This window comes from Saccoglossus kowalevskii, chromosome 15 (assembly GCF_978046115.1).
Source record: "Saccoglossus kowalevskii chromosome 15, keSacKowa6.1, whole genome shotgun sequence".
In the NCBI taxonomy this organism is placed as follows: Eukaryota; Metazoa; Hemichordata; class Enteropneusta; family Harrimaniidae; genus Saccoglossus; species Saccoglossus kowalevskii.
This window is the reverse complement of record NC_140655.1, coordinates 12,880,091-12,886,756: the sequence shown is the minus strand read 5'-3', so window position 1 is coordinate 12,886,756 and position 6,666 is coordinate 12,880,091. Positions and strand designations below refer to the sequence as shown.

Sequence of the window (6,666 nt, the reverse complement as noted above, 5' to 3'; positions counted from 1 at the left end):
TAACTAGAATGTCCATATTTATTAAAAAAAAATTGAAAGTTTAAAATCGGAGTGCCCATATTTCTTTTTGTTTATCATTTACTTCTTAGGGATAAGCTCCATCATTTATTTTATTTACAGGAGAAACATTTCGAAGTCTGTCCTTCCAGTTCAGGATGGGTGACAGAACGATTTCTGGATTTGTCGAAGAGACATGTTTGGCATTATACAATGCATTGAAAGATAAATTCCTGAAGGTATTATTTCATTTTTTTATTGCAGAATACAAATTAAAACTTATTAAAATAAATATAAATAAATATATAACATATATCGATCATGTATAGTTCACAAATTTTGGTAGTATGGATTTGCAACGGTTTCCAGAGACATCAAGCTAGGACCAGAACAGTTTTGTTGAGGGGTGTTATTTATAGGAGCAGAATCACTGGTAGCAGCTTGTTCCTGGTTATGTGCCAGCCAGCTGTTTTCTTGGTGCACCAGGTTATGTGCTGAACTAGGCCCTTGATGCTGGTTTCGTGTCATCCAGCTGTTCTGTGGAGGAAAATGTGGAGTGAAATGTTGGGAAACTTGATATTGTTGTGCTTGGTGTTGTGCTTGGTCATAATGTCCTAATGTACCCATTTGAGCCTGGAACAGGATTTCATTCATTCGATGTTGGGCTAAATTCCTCATCTTCGGTTCCAATTCTGATAATGCATCAGTGATGTAACGGGCAAATGGTGACACTGAATTATTTGTTTGATCACTCTTTTGCCTTTTGTTCCCTTTTGGGCAAGCGACTCAGCCAATCCTTTAGTTAATCGATACTCTTCATCTGCCTGTTGCTTTTTTGAAACCGGTTTCAACTTCAAAGGCTCCTTGGTCGACCCTGCTTCATGTGGATTAGTGTGCTCTGTGTCATCTTCATTGAATGATTCATCTTCATCTTCATCAGCAATATCATTGCTGTCATCATCAACATCACATCTTAATTCATCGGATGCACATGAACTCTAAAATGATAAATAAAATAAACTTATACAACATTTTTTAAATATTTTTTATAGACTCCATCATCCGAGGAAGAATGGCTGAAGGTTGCGCAAGAATTTCAACTAAAATGGAACTATCCCTGTTGTATTGGAGCAATCGATGGAAAGCATATTGCTATCCAACAACCAAGTGACAGTGGCTCAGAGTTTTTTAACTATAAACATTTTTTCAGCATTTTATTCTTAGCTTTAGTTGATGCTAATTATAAATTTATTTATGTAGATGTTGGGGCAACAGGACGTGCAGGAGATGCAGGTGTTTTTAATGACTCCATTCTTAAAAATGCCTTTTTCAACAATACACTAAATTTACCACCACCAGAGAATATTGAAGGGATTTCCGAGTCCAACATTAACTACCATAAGGTTGGAGATGATGCCTTTCCTTTGAGTACAATTCTGATGAAACCCCATCCTCACAGACATCTGAGCAAGGAGAAGAGGATTTTTAATTATCGGCTATCTCGCGTGGAGAATGCATTTGGCATTCTTGCAAATAGATTCCGTGTTTTCTTAACAACAATCCATCTAAGTCCTGAAAAAGTTACACATATGGTCTTAGCAGCATGCTGTCTACACAATTATATGGTGGAGAAAAACCAACACACATACATAAGTGTTTGTGATGTTGAAAATGTTAATGAGCACACATTTACACCTGGAACATGGAGGAATGACCCACCCCTAACTGGTTTGATTCCAAGTTTGGATAGAAATCCATCGAGAAATGCAAAGGAACAGCGTCAACTTCTAACCAATTATTTTGAATCTGACGTCGGTTCTGTTCCTTGGCAAGAATATATGGTTAATCCTTGAATTTACCACATATTTCATTTGCAATGCACTGAATAAATGAAAGCATACCATATTTGTTCTATTGGAAGCACATTAACAGCAAAAGAGCCCATAAACAAAAATATTATTTTTTGGCCATAGACAAACCTTTGTCATTCATGGATGTGCGTGTGCTAATAATAGAGAAAATATGGTATCGATGATAGTGAAAATAGACTAGGTAAATAACAAAGCACTTACAAAAATTATATAAATAATTATTAAATATTACAAATGTAAAAATGTATTTTTTTTATCAACCTTCATTTGTTATTTTTAGTTTCATCGATTATGTAGTATCAAAGTGAATAGATGTGACTATGAATTTGATGGTAGTGATTGTATTCATCATCCATGAAAAAGATAGTGTAACAGTTACAAGCCTGTTCATTGATATTAGCTATAGTTTGGGAGGAATAAAATAATTTGAAAGTGTAATTGGTGTTAATAGGTGTCATTGTTTTGCCAATAATTTAAAAGTATCTATGTAAATTATGCAAAGAATGATTTTGAGCATTATAATAGTCCTTTTTGAGAACAGATTCGAACGGCCCTTTCGCATAGAGTTGTAGGTATTTTTCAGGGCAAAATGCATGTGTTCATGTTGCCCTGACAAATACCCACAACTACCTGTGAATAGGTCATTTGAATCTATCCTCAAAAGGACTCACTGTTGACAAAATTGTCATAGAACAAAGGAAAAAAACAAATATTAAAATATTGCCTGTCAAAAAAATAGTTGCCTGACAGGTAGCTGGCTAATACACTGTTGGTGGACACTTCCAAGAAATTATTTCCTGAGGACGTGTCGCCCATTGGGGTGGGGTTGTTTTTGAGACACTTACATGGTGTTTACATTTTGCAAGAATTGGTCTATTATGTGATGATCAGCAATTTCATTTTGGTCTATAATAAATAACTAATAAATAAATAATTAACTTATTGCAAAGGCCCCTGAAATGATGTCTTTAATAAGTTTATACTAAATCACAAATTGATCTATGATAGGGCACACTTTTTCCATTAAAATGGTCTATGGTGAGGTATGCGTTTTTGAGTTCTGACAACACCCCAGTAACAAATGTGTAACCCCCCCCCCCCCCGCATGTAATACTGAAATATATTTTTTGAAAACTTTTGTCATAGTGACAAACATACTTACAGCAGAAGTACTTAAACTTGAAATGGATGTTCTGACAGCAATGTGTGGAACCAAGAACTGTAACTTCTGAAGTAACCATCTGGTCCGTTTACCTGGATTTCTTCTGGCACTTCCACTGCTCTGAGGCTTCTTTGCTTTCGTATAACTGTTTCGCAAAGTTTCAAGTTTTGTTTTTACCCAATCACCTGAAAAATAAATAAATAAAAACCAAAAAACTTTATATTTAGAGAGAACCTTGTCGACAGCAATGGCATTCTAACAGCAAAGCAAATTAGGGCAAATTAATAAAAATATACAAACATCATTCATACAACTTTGAAAATGAATTACATAATGACTATGGATTAAAACAAAATGGAAAAAAAAATTAAGATCATTGAGATGAGACTCAATTTTGCTTTTGAAACCTGCTTTGTAACCCTGCAAAAAATTGAGATGCGTAAAAATTTCACAAAATTATTACCGGTATTATCTAATTACATAATATACCTGTTTTATTGAGCTTCTCTGCAATTTCAGATACAGCATGGTTCCTCTTATCCCTATTCTTGAAATCCTTTGACCTTACATCATACAGACAAGGGTAATCCGGCCAAATATCAACAAGACTCTCTTCTAAGAGAGCATCATGCATCATTCACGAATTCTGAGTCCGTGGGCGCAGCCATTTTGTTGTTATGTAAACATTCGCGACGCATGCGCACTTACGAGTACGCACCGCACACGGAAAGCATTCTGCCACGGGTGGCTAAATTTATTAAACACAATAGATATTCGCCACGAGTGACTAAAATCCAGGCTTTACAATATTACGTTATAATAACGTTATTAATTAGCAGGGATAAAATAGTATAACAGTAAAACGTAATATCATAGCCAATTATAAATGCAATTTTAAAATCAGGAAATAATGGTCATATAACAATAATACATAAATTAAAATAACAAAATTAAATTATGTTATAATCACGTTTTTGTTTATACAACATAAATTATAGTAATAACAATCTCAAAATTGAGTTTTAAAACTATCATTAAGCGGCATTTTAAAATGCACTTAGTACTTGGCTGCATTACTTTATATTATTACATATGTACTGCAGTTTATTTTGATTCGTCCCTGAAATCAAAATCGGTATTTCCACAACCCATATGCAAATGAGGTCCGAGAGCAAACAAAGTAGTCCCTTCAGGAGTACAGTTTTTCGGAATAAACAATATTTAGAAGTACGATATTTTTCCCTTGGGGTACATGAATATACTTGCCGAGTGACATGAAATTTGAACAACAGTAATGGTACTTTTAGGCAGTCACTTACTTTTGGCCCAAACTAATTTGCATATCACCCATGCAATAATGTTTTCGGTATTTTCACGGTCGATATGCAAATGAACATGGTATTTTTATTGGCTACCGAACTATTTTTATTTTGTAAACACATTTTCGTCTGATCCAGTTCAGATCGTTCAACAACATTTTTGGCATGTCAGGTGTACATCACATAGAATACTACGATTGGGAGAACTTAATGTGTGTTGACCACCTGGAAACTGAGTTTTACAAACCTTGAAGGGCTCTCAGAAGATCCACCAGCAGTAAAATCAGCGATTACTATGCAGCCGCAACCATCAGCATCGAGATACCAGGTTTCTGCTGGCGACGTTGCGGCGTTACTCAGTTCCAAATAAAAATTACCAACGCCAAAAGAGCAACATTTTATCTGGTAATCAAGACTCAGTCAATCCACGACCAGCAAGCAACATCACACACCAAGGTGTAGCGCAGCCACAGTCCCTCAACGAAGGACTGTGGTGCAGCTAAGCGACAACCGCTGTCGACGAAAGTCATCCCGTCTGTGGAGTATCGCAGTTGCACGGCATGTTTGCCAATGCACAATTCTGTGGCGGCACTTTTAACTTCAACATAAACTGTGTATCATAGTTGTCCAGTTCAAGTTCTGGTTCTGCCGTGGTCCCAACTAAACGTCAACGAGTTATTTATTCGGACAGTGACTCAGATTAGACGTCTGATTATTTTAATAAGCCAGTTCACGGTTTAGCCGGCTTCGTAACGAGGCCGGGGTCACCTGGGGTCAAGGGGGATAAAAATCGCTGACGTTGGTGGCGTTGCATAGTGTTTGCCTTGACAGTCGCGTGGATACATGCATTTAAACGGGATTCTACTAGAATCTAAAGGCTAATCTGAGTTTATTCTGCATGTGAGTATACATCAGTTGTTTGCGATGATTATAATAACAATTTTCCGAGTCTGACAATAATATTTATTTGATTATGAGCATGTAGGTTGTATTTCATATTATGTAATATATTATGTCCATATGTGCCTAAATTTCACACAGTTTGTGTAAAAACATGTATAGAATATAGCACAGTATTATGGTCGTATTTCTAGTAGATACATTGACAAAATGTTCCATATGGTTAATTTTAATCCTAGTATTTGATGTATTGTTTGTCTATTGTTGATCAGTGGGTAGCTTCAACTCCCATGCTTTAGTTGCCGTGGCAACCAATGTCAGAAAATCAGTAGAAAATCTTTATACATTTTTATGCAAATTGACCACACTTCAACTGTTTATAGCAAATAACTGTTTGAATCATGTGATTTTAGAAACATGGATGACAATATGACTCTGAATGACTTTAAGCGATGGAAAGTTGATGCACTGAAAGCATATTTGAAGAAAAGAGGAGTAAGCTGTACTGGAAATAAAGAGACATTGGTTGCCAGGGCATTTGTAGTATGGGAGTTGAAGTTACATTTTGTTCCAACTGATAAGGAATACCAGGAGACTGTGCGAAAAGAACTTGGAGATGCACTAACAACACCTGATGGCCCAGTTCCAGATCCCAAAACATTGGTGGGCTGGGAGGATGAAAAAACTGCCATGAGTAAGTGGCCGCCCACCATGATCCAAGATATAGGTAATGTGCTATTCATACAAGCAATTACCTAAAATATTTCCTGTAATTGTAATATAAATAACCTAATACATTTTCCGATTTGGAGCAGTGTCTTCGATATTATGGATGAGAATGTAAATGCGTTGTACCCTGGCTTCGAGGTCACGTTCGCACAACATATAATTTATGCAAGTACCGCTCCCTTTTTGTTCATGCATTGATTACGTCAATATAACGGGTACATTCGGAGTGCCGCTGAATGATACTTCCCGGAACGCACTTTCAAGTGCGACTATTCTCATATTATCCGTACATTTATCTAATTTGTCAGTTATCCTTCATAATGTCATAGTTATCATGCGAGCTGGTAAATATTGCAACAGCGTTGGGAAATAGCATTATTATATTGCGTGAGCGAAAGACGCTGGTAAGACTGTGTCACAACGCGTTCTATTTACTTCCAACGCGCGTGGTCGGCGCCTCTGATTGCGTTTATTTTGTATTTTTATTTTCGAAATGTATCACTGCCTGCGTTTTTTTGTTACGTCTCGCAACTGAACGTCCAAGCTGACCTTGTTTTGGCTGTAAACGAAACCAAGATGAAATTAGGCATACTACTGGGTTTTACATTGATTATATCCGCAAATGTGTATGAAAATAATATATTATGAAGAATTCGCAATGAAATTCGTACGGGAATTTTGTTAACGA

The 6,666-nt window shown here is 36.3% G+C and overlaps 1 pseudogene; it reads right to left on the bottom strand.

The window, feature by feature from the left end:
* Positions 1-327: 327 nt before the first annotated feature.
* On the bottom strand, positions 328-3,664 carry LOC144364599 (uncharacterized; annotated as a pseudogene).
* Between the last annotated feature and the right edge of the window lie 3,002 nt (positions 3,665-6,666).